Here is a 13153-nt window from a genome sequence, read left to right as displayed (position 1 = left end):
GTACCATCATCCATCCATCTTCAACCGCTTATCCGTAGACGGGTCGCGGGGGGCAGGGAAAAGGGGGAAATGGGGCAATAATGTAGCCTATTGTGGTATATTGCTGATAATTTGAAAGAATGTAAACTTTTATTAATTATTTTTTTAATTTTAAGAATAAAGGTATTGATAAAAGTCAAAGTCTCTCTCTCTCTCTCGCACTCTCAATTCAATTCAATTCAATTCAATTCAATTCAATTCAATTCAATTCAATTCAATTCAATTCAATTCAATTCAAATGAGCTTTTTTGCCATGCGAAAAATCAATCAATCGATATAAAACAATGTACAAATACAATAAAGGAGCTGTGTTACATTGACACTTTGAGTAATACAATTGTGAAAAAAAGATTGTGCATTTTCTGTTTCTGTTCTTTTCGGAAGGGTTACTGGGTTAGCAATACTTTTAAAAGAGAGAGAGACTGCTGAGAGAGAGACTGCTGTCAACTTTTAAAAGTAAGAGAGAGCACTCTCTCTCGCTCTCTCTCTCTCTCTCTCTCTCGCGCGCGCGTGTGTGTGTGCGTGTGTCACGTGACCACGCACAACAACCACACCGCACGGAAGTTTCTCAGAGGTTTGGTGTCTTCATAGTGGAAGCTGAGCTTATCATCAACATTCAGGACAGGACGTTAACTACTTTATCGTTTCATTTCACCTTCCACTTACACAACTACGGCTCAGAAGGCTCAGAAGGTAAGGGTGTTTGACACTTTTATCAGTATTCTTTTCCCTATTTCTCCACATATAGCCTATAGTTCTAAATAAATTGTGATTTTTAAATAAACTTTAAAACCCCGAACAGCGTCAGACAGACAGACTCAGCGACAAAACAAGTGGCATTCATTTCAAACGGTCGCCAGCAACAACAACAACACTGTCGCCAGAAATAACTTTAGTGTTGTGTGTGTGCGTTTCGTTTTGTTGTTGAAAACCGTCACAAACACCACGATTGTTTGCTTCGCTTCTTTCATTAGTTTTTCTTTCTACAACAACAGGACGAGGATTATTATGATGAATGATATGATGACGAAGCGTTGCGTTTTGATAACGTTCAAGTCCGGTTCTGCTTTTTTATTTGTTTTTGTTACAAAAACCCACCACGCCGCAATAAGCCGTGTCCTCCTCCTCCTCCTCGCGCACTTTGACAGCCTCCTCCTTTTTGGCAGTCAGTCTTGTTTGTTTTTCTCAGCTCCCGTTATGTGTTGGACTCAAGAATGGAGTTGGAATGCATTAATGAATGCAGTGCTGCTGACGCAGTTGTTTATGTCCCCCGACTGAGTCCCCACAGACAGGAGAAGAGTTCAGTGTAGTCACTGACTGTATGCATTGCTGCACTGAACTCTTCTCCTGAACATTCACATGAGACTGACTGTCAGTCAGTGACAGTCAGTCAGTCAGTCAGTCTCATGTGAATTTTCGTTTCAGTCGTGTGTAAAAGTAACTATTAAAGTACACTTTAGTAAGTTATGTACACATGTGTGGTACAAGTAGGGTAAGTGATTTTCTTTGGTTCAAATAGCTGTGAGTGTTAAAGAAATCTCTATATTGTGATACTCATTGCTATAGAGCAGTGGTTTTCAACCAGTGTTCCAGCTTCCAGGTGGTCCCCAGCATAATATGGATTGCATTTTTATAGCTTTTCTATGCACTACGTGCCTACTCGAAGCGCTTACAGACAGTGGTCCATTCATTCATGCATTGGGAGGTGCATCTCAATGCATGTCGCCCCAGGCAGATTAAGTCTGGCCCCTATAGTTACATATCGCCCCAGGCAGATTAAGTCTGGCCCCTATAGTTACATATTGCCCCAGGAAGATTAAGTCTGGCCCCTAGTTGCATATCGCCCCAGGCAGATTAAGTCTGGCCCCTAGTTCCATATCGCCCCAGGCAGATTAAGTCTGGCCCCTATAGTTGCATATCGCCCCAGGCAGATTAAGTCTGGCCCCTATAGTTGCATATCGCCCCAGGCAGATTAAGTCTGGCCCCTATAGTTGCATATCGCCCCAGGCAGATTAAGTCTGGCCCCTAGTTCCATGTCGCCCCAGGCAGATTAAGTCTGGCCCCTAGTTGCATATCGCCCCAGGCAGATTAAGTCTGGCCCCTAGTTCCATATCACCCCAGGCAGATTAAGTCTGGCCCCTCTCAATTGTGGGATGACTTCACGGAAGTGGTGAAGCCAACCAGATTCGTCTGGACCCAGGCAATAACCAACCAGGTCCCAGTATATGCAAATGTGTATGTATGTTCATACCAAGGAGGACCCCTGAATTGATATGTAGGCGTAAGATGGGATACTTCTCTTTGGACTATGACAGAGCCACACTGACAGCAGAGCAGAGAGACTCAAAATCCTTCTGGCTCTTGGCATAGAATGTGGCACAGAGTGCCGCGCTACAAGCTTGTAAATCTGCAAAAAAAATTAATAAATCGTGAAAATGTGGCGCAAATCTTTAACTCAATCTTTGCTTCTGGGGGGGGGGGGCTCCCTGGAACAACATATTTTCATATTTTTGAGCACCACTGACAGTCTGACAGAAACATGGGGTTTTCAGAAAACTTAGGCCTAAATTGTTTAAGTATGTGCACTGCAGCCTGGTGTTGACATGATGTTCTCTGCACAACGTGCTACTCAGCTGATCCTCACCCACCCCCCCTGTGGTTTAGAATGGACACTCACGAGGGACCAATCAGGTGGTCAGCCTAGATCACAACAGACACCCAGAAGAGAAGGTTTATTTGAACAAAAAAATCACCAAAATGTAAAAAAAATAGCAGATGTAAGGCTATTTTTAAATACCCAAATGGACAAAGTGCTTAAAATGATCGGTGAAGCTATGACTACTTTTGCTGGGGACCCCCTGAAACGCAGCCGGAAACAGTACTTGCGCAAGTAATAACTGGGTGGGCATGCATTTCCAACTTCCAATAAGTTGGCCAGTGCCCGACTCTAGTTTATTATGCTTTGTTTAGGGTTTAGGTTTTCTCCACAATATCAAAGGTGTTATGGTCATGATTCATCCTGGAGGGCTTGATTCTAGGCGTAAAATAATTGATTTAGTAAAATATTTCGATGGGACAAATGAATGGCAGATTTTTCAGTGTTGCCATAAAAAGCCACTCACGCCCACTGCGATGGCCTATAGGCTGCGAGTGAGCAGGTCAGAGGTGGATAGAAGTTAATCCACTTTATTAATTAAAAAATATTAATTAAAACAAATTAATTTGTAAACAACGAGTAGCACGTTAAAATGGATTCCGTGTTGAACAGGGAGCCAATGAAGTGATGCAAGTTTAAGAGTAATGTGGTGTTCAGCGGCAGCTTTTCTTCTTGTCCCAGTGAGATCCCTGGCTGCACTGTACTTAAAGTGACAATTCACCCTTTTTGCAAAAAAATACATGTTAATGACGTTTAGAACACTTTCCTGGGGGTCTTATGTGTGTAATGTGGTTTTAGATATTTTAGATTTTAGCAGTGAGCCCAGTGTCTCTGATGTCATGGACACTGGGCTCACTTCCTTCCTGGACTACAATTCCCACAATGCTTTGGTGCACTGCTCCTCCTTGGGGAAAGGGGGATGGCTGTCTTACTGAGACAACTAGTGCAAAAAGGTTGAATTGTCCCTTAAGTACAATTTTGAGATATTTAAAAATGCCAGTACTTTGTTTTACTTCTACTCCAGTACATTTCAGAGACAAATATTGAACTTTTACTCCACTGCAATTATTTGAAAACGTACTAGTTATATTCTGGATCATTATTACAAATCATACATTAATCACTTCAGCCCTATATACATTTTGGCCATTTGAAAATTGCAGATCTACAAGCTCACAATGCGTCTCGATGCGACACATTGTGAGCTTGTAGATCGGCTATTTTCAAAAGATTTTTCTACATGTGACAACTTTAAATGGCACATTCTGCACAATGAGTACTATTAAGTACTTTATGTTGAATTTCAGACTTTTACTTGTAACAGAGTATTTCTATTTTGCAGTATTGATACTTTTACCTAAGTAAACCTTTCCACCACTGGCATTCTCAATGAGCTTTTATTTATTTTTTGAAGTGGGAACAGTATTTAAATTCAGATATCATAATGCTATACATATTGTGTTCAGTGTTTATGAATCAGTGCTAGTGTGTGTGAGAGAATGTGTGTGTGTGAATTGAAGAACCGTTGTGGAATTCTCGATCAATCGATGAGACTAGACTAGATTAATATATAGGAGTGGAGACAATATTCTCAGGTGGTGACATATGCTTTATGTCAGTGGTTCCCAAAGTGGGGTCCTTGAGAGAGTATATATATATATGCCAGGGTCCCTGGCATATATTCTTTAATGGGGGTCCGCAGAAAGGTTTGGGAACCACTGCTTTATGTAACACTAGAGTGTTACGTTGCCACGCACTATGGGAAGAAGGAAATTGCGGGAGTTGACTCCACATGTAGTAACGGATGGGTTATTAGTTATTATTATGTGTCCTTATTAGTGTAGTGTAGTGTAGTGTAGTCAACACGTTATGGCTCATACACACTGCCCGGTATTTGCTCCGATTATGCTGTCGGGGAGCATTTTTGGCGCTGGCAGGTGTGGCTTCCAGAGGTACCTTTGACATTACATTTTGACCCCTTTTCCACCGGGGTTGAACCGGTTCGGTTCTTTCTTCCCGCTAAATATTGAACCAGTTCAGAGTGTTTCCACTGAAAATGAGTTGGTTCCGAACCATAAACGTTCGTTCCCATTGTGAACCACAAAACGGTGGTTCAGCTTTGTAATTGCACGCAGCGCTTTGTGAACCGAGACGATATAAGTGGGTGTGTCAAACATGAAACGATCCAAACGTATACGGATGCATCGCGATCCAGAATCCAGCTGAGACTTGCGGGGCGTTATAATAACTTGTAACCTTGACATCACAACCTCGTGGATACTGTTTACATCGGTTTGTGTTGTGCAACGCCCTCGGGGCGCATGACGGATCCTTCTCTTTCAACATTTTGTGTTGAGGTATAATAGTGCCACCAAATGAACCGGCCGTCAATCTGGTGGAAATGCAGCCGGTTCGCGACCGGTTCGCAAAAAGCACCAAGGTTCGGAACGGCACTGGTTCTGAACCGAAGTTCTTTTGGTGGAAAAGGGGCCTTTGTGTGTGTGTGTGTGTGTGTGTGTGTGTGTGTGTGTGTTTCGATGTGCAGGGCGTTGCTGAAAATGAGCACCTGTGCTCAGCTACTTCCCTGGGTAAATAAATATATAAAAAAAAGAAAGGTACCTTTCAAAACCTATAGAAGTCAGCCTGGTACAGACGAAGGGGACACCACTGAATGTAGCCTCAATTACATTTTGTAACTATTTTCTGCAATGGGATGATAGTTTTATTTGGTGGGTATATGAGCTGGTTGTTTTGAAAGTAGCTCTGAAGTAAAAGAAAAAGTGTGGGCAGCCCTGGTATAGATGAATATATATTCATTCCGTGGGTAAATCCCTGTAGGCTACCCACATATTGGTAGCCTATATTAGCCCAATATTGGCGTTATGCATTTCACTTGAATAATGTTGTGTGCGCACGTGCGCGTGCGGAGAAATAGTTATTTAATGAAAGTGAAGATTATAACGTCCTGTATTGGTAGCCTATATTAGCCCAATATTGCCGTTACGCATTTCACTTGAATAATGTTGTGTGCGCACGTGCGCGTGCGGAGAAAGACAGTTATTTAATGAAACTCAAGATTATAACGTCATGTCTCGCTGCCGCGGCGCCGCCGTGCGTGTATAGCCTGTGTGTGTGTGTGGCGTGGCAAGAGAGAGAGAGAGGCGTGGAGAGAGAGAGAGAGAGAGATCGTGGCTTCCAGGCGTGCGTGTGTGTGTGTGTGCAAGCCAGGCGTGCGTGTGCGTGTGTGTGCAGGCGTGTGTACTCGGCAGTTGGCTGGCAGGCGAAAATAGCCAAAGCGTTCCGTGTAATCGTAATATTTGGGCACAAACAAACTATTGACAAAGTACAATGTTGATGTAACTAAGAGATTCGCTGAGAGAGCGATATTTTAAATACAGAGATTTAGAAGGAATAAGCAAAATCGTGAGGCTACAATTCCTCTCCCCTTCCTTGTTTCTCTTCTCCTGCGGGAGATCAGAATCAGATTCTGAGAGCTAGTGTGGGCCTATTGGAAGACAGGGCAGTGTTGCCAGGTTTGCGAATTGTAAGCGAGTCGTAGTGTGTGTTGAATGGCATTTGAATGGCATTTGTGGGCTTGTGAATGAATTTTCTCACATGTAATTTGTGCTCACTTGCATAGACCTGGCGAATTTAGCGTGGTGAAAGGGCAACAGTGTTCCGGGGGTGTGGGTGCTTCGGCCTTCGGGCGATAATTTTTGTAGTAGACAAATGCATTGGCGGCGTGAGTGTGGAAGGGAGGCATTTTTGGTGGCAGTGCCAGTGCCAGTGTTTGGCGGGTGGTGTTGAGTTTTGGCGTTCGGCGCGATAGGAGGAGATAGCGTTGCAACACTGCGAAGGTAAGTGTGTGACGTCACTGCCGTGTGAGTGTGTGTGGGTGTAGTGTGTAAGATGGTGTTGTGGGTGTTGCAATAGTGACGTAGCTGTTGTGGCTTTGGGTTTCTTGCCATGTGTTGGGTACAATTTCTCACTTGTTAATATAGATGGGGAGAAGTACAGTAACACTCAGGTCAGTGGTATGGTAGCCTCGGAAACCCAGACGTTTCATTTAGTGCTACGGTAGATATCCGCCATGAGCACAGGGCAGAAATTACAGCTGTAGCTGCTTCAAGGACAAAGTGAACCACAACAAGATGGGCTATAACACAAACAACGGCCACTAGGCCACAGTGCAGACATCCAAGGCCCCCACAGCTAAATCAAATGGCACATGTATTATAGAAGTATTATAAAATGATGGTAATCGTATAAATTCTTCCTCGTCAAGGTTATTTATTGACAACGTTTCGAGCCAAGGCTCTTCATCTGGTCAAACTAGGCGTCGTCAATAAATAAATAACCTTTTGGAGCATATGAGTGTGTGGGTTCCCTTCTCTTGTATTCCATTTGACATCCTTCTCCTGTCACAGCAGCTCACAAATCTTGCTGCTGTGTGTTTGCACATTGTTGTACTCTCACTCACTCTCACTCAGTCTCTCTCTCTGTCTCTCTCTCGGTCTCTGTCTCTCTCTCTCTCTCTCTCTCTCTCTCTCTCTCTCTCTCTCTCTCCCTCTCTCTGTCTCTCTGTCTTTCTCATGCTCTGGGGCCAGTATAGCGTTTAATGGCCGAGTCACTGTGTAATGATCTGGGGAAGAGGAACTGGCCTGTTGTCCTTCAGGGCACACGGCGTCAGAGAGAGAGAGAGAGAGAGCATGCGCTGATGATTGACGACACAACGCACAATAAATCACTGGCGGAGCTGTGATGAAAAGTAAACTCATGATAACATCATCGTATTCATCTTGTCGGCTTATAAATCATGTCTCGGGGTTCTGCTGACCGGTTTAAAGAGCAATGTAAAAAAGGAAAAGAGGTTGTTGCTGTTGTATCGTGCTGTTATATTCGGACTATGACCAGGTTCTACTAAATGTCTTCTAAATCTTGACAGTTTTCTGAAAAAACCTTGTGTTTCTATATCAGTGGTTCTTGAAATATTTCATGTCAAGGTCCTCAAAAAGTATATTATGTAATTGGCCGCCGACCCCCATCTGAAAATACTACGAGCTTGTAGATCTATTTTTCAATAGCTAAAGTATAACCTAATGCTTAAAACACCAAAAGGGGTTCCCGGTCTTAATGGGTTAAGTTTGCCTGGTCTCCGTATTTTATCTAGTGGGTGGAAGGTGGGACATGGTGAACGTGCGGAAAGAACAACAGTGACATTTCTGTCCACATCCAGATGTCACTTTGACCCTGACAGGACACACACACACACACACACACACACACACACACACACACACACACACACACACACACACACACACACACACACACACACAATTGGTTTTGGTTGTTCAGTTTGACCCACCAGTTTTGGAGATATGGCTTATAGAGTAATGTCTTCCAGAAAACATCGAGTTGAGAAAACATGCTTGAAAGGTTGACTCTAACATTACACCTAGCTACATGTTTAAGCATTTATTTCATATTTACATGATTTCAGCTCTTGACATTTATTTCAGACATGCTCTATAGCAGGGGTCCTCAACTAGAAATGATGAAGGTCCACAATTTTTTTTGAATAAGACCGAGGTCCGGTCCCATGCGCGGCGTCCATCGGAGAGCGGGGCTCTATGCCCGTTTAGTATGGTCAAGCCAAGCTTATACAAATCAGATCCCCTTCCACCCAACCAATAATGGGGTGCAGAGTGCAGGCCCGGAGTGGAACTCCAAATCAGGCCGGGAGTTATACGCCCTGGCAGGCCACACTGCGCGCGCGCATAGCGCGCGCCAGAATTTTGGAGGCCCTTGGGGGACATTTTGGGGGCCTTTGCAGCAATTTCACATGAGAAATGTGCCATCTGATGTTATTTATATTATTAACTTAAAAAAGAAAAAAAAGAAAAGTTTATTTTTTTATTTTGTTTTGGGTGGTCCGCAAAGAGGTGGACCGGACCCGGTCCGCCAGTTGAGTACCCCTGCTCTATAGTATGTGAAGAGTCTGCCTGCTGTGCTATTAACTCATTTTGGATAAAAAAATGAATTGAGTTTTTCTCCTCTGGTGAGAAGGTGGGGGCTGCATGATGGCAGCCCCTCAGTCAAATCTGGTCACATACTGTATGTACAGTATATCATGTTAGTTTAACAGTGGCTGACTCTGAGCCTCTGCCTGACCCAAAGCCTAATATCTCCCCCCAGGGGGGCCAAGGGGGAATCCCCCCTTAGGCCAGTGCAGTTGTTTTCAACCCTTTTCATAATCAAGGATCCATTATTTCTTCCACATTTGAGGCAGCCACGGACCACCATTTAATGACATTTAGCCTCTCAGACCCAAGACGAATATTTTGTTGTCGTTGAATACGAATTAACATTGATTTTACAAGTATAAATGCTATTATTATTATTATTTGTTTTTATTGATTTTTCAACACACACCAACATGCATACATACATACACAACTAGACTACACATAAGCATACAGAACATTAAAAAAAGAAAAAAAAAAAGACTGAAATACAGGACCAAAACAGACAATACAATAAGACAAAATAAAATGTAAAGGTAACAAGGTCATGTCATATTGCATTACACTACAATGTTCTCAATCAGATCGTCACTTGCCAAACAAGAATAATTAAACCTTTAGACAGCAGTCCTACACCTGAACATCCTCAGCCGGGAATTTTTGTTTAAAGTAGTCCAAAAATGGCTGCCAGACCTTATAGAATTTCTGGGCGGAGCCCCTGGTAGAATATTTGAGCTTTTCAAGTTTTAGGTGTGCCATCACATCTCCGACCCAGCGTCGATGCGATGGGGGACTAGCTGATTTCCAATTGTACAGAATAAGGCGTCGGGCCAATAGGGAGGAGAAGGCTATGGCGTCGGATTGGACAACTGATGCAGTCATTTCACCAGGGACCACCCCAAACACAGCAATGAACGGGTTAGGACTGATCTCTCTGGCACAGATGTAAGAGAAGGTCTCAAAAACAGAAAGCCAGAATTGTGATAGTGATGGGCACGACCAGAACATATGACAGAGAGTGGCTGGAGCCTGGTGGCATCTGGAGCAAATCGGATCTACATCTGGATAAATCTCCGCAAGTCTGCTCTTGGAGAAGTGTAACCTATGAAGCACTTTGAACTGAAGTAGCCCATGTCTGATGCAGACAGAAGAAGAATGAATCCTTCTAATTGCCATTTGCCAAGAATCGTCAGGGATCTCCTCAAGTCCCATGTCGTTACACCATGCCTGCCTAATACGTTCCAGAGACGGGGATGCCATCTCTTGAATGTCGCTATACAACAAGCTCACCATTCCCTTCTGGTGCGGGTCTCCCTCCAGCCACTCGTCAAGCCACTTATCTGCCCGAAGTAGAGGAAATGAAGCAACATATTTCTTAACAAAATCTCGTGCTTTTAAGTACCTGAAAAAATGTGAGGGGGGAATATCGTATTCCTCCCTCAACTGTTCAAAGGTCATAAACGACCCATTTTTAAACATATCCTTCACCCGCTTTAACCCCTTCCTGGCCCATAATTGAAATGCCGTATCCATAAGTGAAGGTGGAAAAAGCGCATTAGACACTAGTGGGAGACAAGGTGAGGCTTCCTTATACTTAAAGTGTGTCCTAAACTGCGCCCATATACGGAGTGAGCCAATCACCAAAGGGTTATTCGTAAGGAGTTTTTTGCTGAGTGGAAGTGGAGCACAAATCAGTGAGGATAGTGACGCAGGGTGAGTGGAGTGTTGCTCCATGTCAACCCATACCATTCCCCCTCCCCCATATAACGCTGCCATCCAATAATGTCAACTTCTGAATATTTGCTGCCCAATAGTATTGTATGACATTTGGAAGTGCTAGTCCTCCATCCTCTTTCTGTCTTTCTAAAAATGCCTTTCTAATACGTGGGGTGGTCTTATTCCAAATAAAGGCTGAGATGGATTTGTCTAGCTCTTTAAAGAAGGATTTAGGGATAAAAACGGGCACAGTTTGAAATAAAAATAGGAACCTAGGCATGATTGTCATCTTAACTGAGTTAGCCCTGCCGGCCAGTGATAGAGGCAATGTTGACCAACGGGCAAGGTCCTGTTTAGCCTTTTCCAGGGCTGGCCTAAAGTTAAATAAGTCCCCATATTTACACGTCACAGTCACCCCCAGATATGTGAAAGAATCAGAAACTACTTTCAGTGGATATGACCCGAACGACATCTTCCGAGATATATAAATGCTATTAAATAGGGGACCGTAGCCTAATTCAGGTCAAACCGAGGGCCCTTGACATTAAAATGGTTGAGCGTCACTGCTAGAGCCGTAAACATCTTCTCTTATGGGGGTCTCTGCTTGGCATATATTTTCTAATGGGGGGTCCGCAGGTTAACCCATTTTAGGCGAGAACCCCTTTTGGTGTTAGCATTACGCTATGCTTTAGCTATTGAAAAATAGCAGATCTACAAGCTCATAGCGCGCCACTGAGTGGCGCGCTACGAGCTTGTAGGTCTGCTGTTTTTGAAAATCGAAGAACGACTGACATAGAAACATAGCTTTTCCAGAAAACTGTCATTTTCAAACAGACATTTTTAGAATCTGATCTCAGGTCAGAATGGGTTAATAAGCGTCAATCGGGGGGTCCTTGACATGAAAAGGTTTGATAGATGTGCTCTATCTAGGCTTCGAGGGATTGTCCTGCATGGATGTGGTGTTTTAGCAGCCATTCTGTGGCCACAGAAAGGCTCTGCATGTGAAACTGTGCACCAGCCCCAAAAGAGGATGTAGTGTTGTGTGTGTGTGTGTGTGTGTGTGTGTGTGTGTGTGTGTGTGTGTGTGTGTGTGTGTGTGTGTGTGTGTGTGTGTGTGTGTGTGTGTGTGTGTGTGTGTGTGCACACACGCACACACTTGCACACTCAAAGTGGTCCCCATTACTGGCAGATCTGAGTCACTTTAATTTAAATGAAAGGGGGTCAAAGTGGATTGAGTGCATACTGGTAGTGGGTGTGTGACTCATGTCCGTGTGTGTGAGTCTGTGTTTACTTATAACGGTAATAGAGAGGGGGGGGGGGGGCTTTTCAACCCTTTTCATATCAAGGTCCATTATTTTTTCTGCATTTGAGCCACGGAGCCACCGTTTGATGAGATTTAGCCTCGCAGACCCCAAAACTAAAGAATATTTTGTCGTTGTTGGATTGAGAGTAGGATCCATTTGGTTTCATTTTATGCTCTCAAGAGTTAAAGATTTGGTTACCAACTCTCCATTATTTAGCTGCATGGGGACCACCTGGAAGCCCCTCAAGGACCACTGGTGGTCCCCGGACCACTGGTTGGTCCTCCTCGTACCTCCAGGAAGTTCTGTCGTTGACCTAGGATTGGAATTGGGTTAAAGCGACAGATTAAGGATTATTGTCTTATTGGAGTCCAGGCATTAGGCCTATAGTCAGAAAGAATGTGAGCCCACGCAACTTCAAGTCCAGAGTGTGTGTGTGGTGTGGTGTGTGTGTGTGTGTGTGTGTGTGTGTGTGTGTGTGTGTGTGTGTGCACGCTCTGTTGCACGTTGATCAGAGTTAGTGTGTGTGTGTGTGTGTGTGCACGCACATTCTCAGCCTGTGAGTGTGCGTGTGTGACACTGATCCAATGCTGATGACGGTGAGTCAGGTTTTTACTGGATAACATATGGAGTCAGCCTTAGAATGCAAGTTTACTCTTCACCTCTCTCTGTAATGACTGTTTTTACACTTGCTGAAAATAGCTGATCTACAAGCTCACACGTTGTGGGCTTGTAATTGCAACTAATTGCGAACGCAGTGAGCCACTTACTATGACAGCAAGGGCTGAATGTCTGTGTGTGTGTCTGTGTGTGTGTCTGTCCCACTGTTACACCACCCGCCCGCCACCAGAGGGCGCAGCTGTAGCACACACACACACAGGGCGCAGCTGTAGCACACACACACACGCACACGCACACGCGCACACACACACACACACACACGCACACGCACACGCACACGCACACACAACCACACACACACAAGCTGCGTTCGCTTCACGCGTTTGCGCGTCTTACTTGTTGTAAAATGACTTATAGTGGATCTCTTGTCCACTAGTCCCTTCCTAACATTTTTGTCTAGTTTTCATTTGTTGACAAAATTGTCAGTAGCCTATATTTAGTCATCATAGCTACGTTTTTATTTAGTTTCGATTTAGTTTTCGTCAGTGGAAAAAAGGTAGTCGGGAACATTTTCCGTCTTAGTTTTAGTCGACGAAATCAACACTGCTCGAGAGAGACGGGCGTTAACTTTCGGCTATCCAGCCTCCATCGGTGTCGCTGTTGAACGCTGATGAAGGCTGGATAGCCCAAACGTCAATGAATAAAATGAATAAAATGAAAATAATTGAAATTCACTCTTGCCACTGATGCAGTGATGCAGTACCTTTAGTTTTTTGCTGTAAATTTACACGCAC

General features: G+C 43.9%; 1 protein-coding gene across 1 annotated transcript in view; it reads left to right on the top strand.

The window, feature by feature from the left end:
* Window positions 1-598: 598 nt before the first annotated feature.
* Window positions 599-13153, top strand: part of arap1 (ArfGAP with RhoGAP domain, ankyrin repeat and PH domain 1) — a gene marked incomplete at its 3' end in the record, with an annotated part of 114937 nt that continues 102382 nt past the window's right edge. The window contains exon 1 of the mRNA XM_083772512.1: window positions 599-732. The remainder of the gene's footprint in view (window positions 733-13153) is intronic.

The sequence above is a fragment of the Protomyctophum parallelum genome, assembly GCF_964188405.1.
Source record: "Protomyctophum parallelum genome assembly, chromosome: 9".
NCBI classification, from domain to species: Eukaryota; Metazoa; Chordata; class Actinopteri; order Myctophiformes; family Myctophidae; genus Protomyctophum; species Protomyctophum parallelum.
The sequence above is the reverse complement of the archived record's forward strand: the minus strand, read 5'-3'. Positions and strand labels throughout refer to the sequence as shown.